At 37.1% G+C, this 3,763-nt stretch overlaps 1 protein-coding gene across 1 annotated transcript in view; it reads left to right on the plus strand.

Moving 5' to 3' along the window:
• The first annotated feature begins 3,644 nt into the window (after nucleotides 1-3,644).
• B3galt1 (beta-1,3-galactosyltransferase 1) overlaps nucleotides 3,645-3,763 on the plus strand; it is a 135,008-nt gene continuing 134,889 nt past the window's right edge. Inside the window, exon 1 of the mRNA XM_059259171.1 lies at nucleotides 3,645-3,693. The gene's annotated coding sequence lies outside the window, so the exon portion shown is untranslated. The remainder of the gene's footprint in view (nucleotides 3,694-3,763) is intronic.

Below are 3,763 nucleotides of genomic sequence, written 5' to 3' on the forward strand. Positions count from 1 at the left end.
CCTCTTCTGAAAAGGTAAGGCCTCCCATGAGTAGTCAGCAAAGCCTGGTAAATTCAGTTGAGACAGGTCCAAGCCCCTCTTCCTGCGTAAAGGCTGTACAAGGTGTCCCATCATAGGTAATGGGCTCCAAAAAGCTAGCTCATGCACCAGGGATAGATCCTATTCCCACTGCCAGGGGACCCTTAAACAGACCAAAGTACACAACTGTCTCGCTTATGCAAAGGGCCTAGTCCAGTCTCATGGAGGATCCACAGGTGTTGGGCTAAATTTCATGAGTTCCCATTAGTTTGGTTCGGTTGTATCTTAAGTTTCTCCATCATGATCTTGATGCCATTACTCATAGAATCCCTCTTCCCTTTCTTCGACTGGACTTCTGGAGCTTGGCCTGGTGCTCGGCTGTGGATCTCTGCATCTGTTTCCATCAGATACTGAATGAAGGCTCTATGATGACAGGGTATTCACCAATCTGATTACCAGGTTCTCAATAGAGGGGGTCCTGAAGTTCTTTGCAGAGTGTCACTTACCTAATATCAGCATTCATTGTCCTGTGATGATCTGCTCTACCATAGTGAATTATTTTTCAACTTCATAGCAAATACAAATTTACAATGTACCCCCAATTAGCTGTAACACAGAAAGGGACAGCCAAAAAAGAAAAAGAAAAAGACAACAAGACATTTCTAAACTCCATCAGGAAATCCTGCTCGTTCTATGTCTTACTGAGCACAGAAGGTTAGAGCTACCATTTATGGTGACACCCACATCATCTACTTTAATGTGAAAACTAAACTGGAAACTGATCAATTGCTCAGAATTTCAAACAATGTGTCTTTTTTTCATTTAAATAAATCGAGTAATACTGGTGCTCTTAAAACTTGTTATTTAAAACTCTAAATAAAACATTAAGTACAAATCAACAATATTTTATTTATCTTAATATTTCATTTGAAAGTATTACCACTCTAAATTGATTTTTATGGATTTATCTTGGAGTTTGTCTCAATTAGACTAGTTTGCTGAGATTGGCCGACACTCATAAATATGTTTGTTCTGAAGATGAAGCTTAGCTGTGCTGTTTACTGTTTCCAGTAAATCGCACTCCAATGAAATACTGAGAGATATTTTCACACTTTATACATCTAACTGATGAGATTTCAACCAGCAACCTAGAGATAATATTTCACAATGTAATATTTCACACCAGTATCAATAGAGGATCTTCTTTGTATTAGTCTCAATTTTTGTTCACTCAATTCAATAATGTGTGTGTGCAGTATACTTTCTGTGGTCCTTAGGTTACTGTAAAGGCTCAAAAGAATGTGAATAGTGTGGTGTCCATTGGTATTGATTGCCTGTCAAGACTTACTCAAAGCTCAAATCCAATGTAAGGTGGTGGGATTCAGAACTCTGAAAAGTAGACATTGCTTTTCTGTTTGGTCAGCCCATTCTATACCAAGTAAATAACCTAAAAACCTGGTAAGTAGCCCCTATATCTCCAAGACAATATAATGCCTGTGGAATCAGAAACCTATCTATTGTTAGGTGTTACTGTTATTAACTGTCTGATTACTTCTTCAGAGAGATTTGAATTAATAGTCCTCTGTAATAGTACTTTTTTGAATCTGGACACTTTATACTCAATTTGAAAACCTCAGGGACTATTTTTAGTATGCAAGCTATATTTTTATTAATATTATTAATATTTAACACGTTAGAAAATAAATCTGAGGAAGTTAATACCATTAGTTTTAAATAATTTTAAGAATCAATTAACTGATTTATTTTGAAGTAAATAGCATCTCTTTAAAAGAAAAGTAACTTACTTCATTGTCCAATACAAATTAGTGGGAAGATAACTCATATTTTTGCAAATATCTTCACTAAATAGAAAACAACTAGACTCTCATATATGCTTTAGAAGTCAGTTGTGATCTCTTATTTTGGTTGAAGTACAAAGAGAAATGCAAACTTTGTGTAGATATATAGCCTGAGAAGTTAGGACACTATGGATTCCTAAATGGTATCAGAGACCCACAGGGGTTCAGCAACCACACTTTGGAAATCAGTGTTTCTTCAAAGACAAAGCCATATTCCACACACTAATGTAGTTGGGAGAGCTCTCTGGTCCTGCCTGGACCCATGGTCCCACAGCTGCTTATAAAATATTTACTCAGAAGCTTATATTAATTATAACTGATCAGCCATTAGCTCAGGCTTATTACTGACTAGCTCTACACTTAAATTAACCCATAATTCTTATCTATGTTTAGCCACATGGCTTGGTACCTTTTCTCATTTCTGCCTTGTCATCTTGCTTCCTCTGTATCTGGCTGGAGACTCCCTGACTACTCCTTTCCTCTTCCCAGAATTCTCCTTGCTCGCCCTGCTTATACTTCCTGCCTGGCTACTGGCCAATCAGTGTTTTATTCGGCCAGTGTACAAGAGCATTATCCCACAGCACACTTACTGAAGAACATGACAACTGTAGAGTTCTATTTTAATTATTCAGAAGTAACGATGAGAATCTTTTGGCCAGAAGAATGTAAAATCTACTCAGGGGAACACTAACTTTTTTAGAATGATTTCTCTCGTTCAATGCCTGTTTGTCTAAGAAAAGTTACTTTGACCCATAACACTGTGGTATAATATTATGTACTGCCCCTTAGACATTCTGGATTTCATAAAACACTGCATTATGTCCTATAGAAGTCTGGACACTTGGAGAATAACTGCCAATCATAGCCACTTGCAAGTTTATTCTTTTATCAGTTCCTAGGCTATGTAACAAGGCAGGTTCTTTATTCCTTCACTGGTTCACAGTTAACATAGCACATTGTCATTAGTTTTTTTTCTCCTTGACAATGATACAGTGATTTGTGTGTGTGTGTGTGTGTGTGTGTGTGTGTGTGTGTGTGTGTGTGTATGTGTGTGGTGTCTGTGTACATCTGTGTGTGTCTGTGTTTGTGTGTGCCCACAAGCACACACATGGTGGAGGTGGCGGTATTTGGATGAATTCTGATTATATACTTCTGCAGTTCTTTTTCTTCAAAGATAAATTTTCCCTTTTGACAGTCCATGAACTAATAATTTTATACCAAATACACTCCATGTTATTTTCTCCATTGTAGTGAGATATCTCCTCAGATTTTTAGCTCAATCCTTTTATTTTTCAAACAGACAGAAGCAAAGAGGGAAAGAATGACTTTCTCAACACTATGCAAAAAAAAAATAGAAAAATTTGGAACCATCTTTATGGACTTAACACCACTGTGGTTAAGACAGTATAATAAACTCCATCAATGGGTATTTAGGAAAATATAACTAAGGCACTCTTCAAAGTCACAACTTTTCCTACTAAGCATCATACTTGACTTAAGCAGATGGAGACCTTGGTGAGAAAACCATGAATAAGTCCTGGATCCCATACCCAAGTCAAACCAAGATGCTGGTAGGTTTTGTTCTCTCTAAAGGAGAACCAATTCAGAGCATTTCTGTCCAAATATGTCATTCCTGGTCCATAACTGGAAATATTAAATAGATGAAAACCTTACCCTGATATTGAAGATCAAATATGTATTAATAGATTTTAGTCGTATAGGGCACCATAAAAATCAGCTGGATAATCTTCCATTGCCTTCTTTTCAGGAAGGAAGAAATAGGTTTCCATGGAGCTGTGGATGGTGTTCATCTCAGGTAATAACTTTTTAACCTTCCAGGCCAGCTTAGTCTGGCCTGCTTTTAAGTACTTAGACAATGCCAAGCA

The sequence above is a fragment of the Peromyscus eremicus genome, chromosome 4, assembly GCF_949786415.1.
Source record: "Peromyscus eremicus chromosome 4, PerEre_H2_v1, whole genome shotgun sequence".
Taxonomy (NCBI): Eukaryota; Metazoa; Chordata; class Mammalia; order Rodentia; family Cricetidae; genus Peromyscus; species Peromyscus eremicus.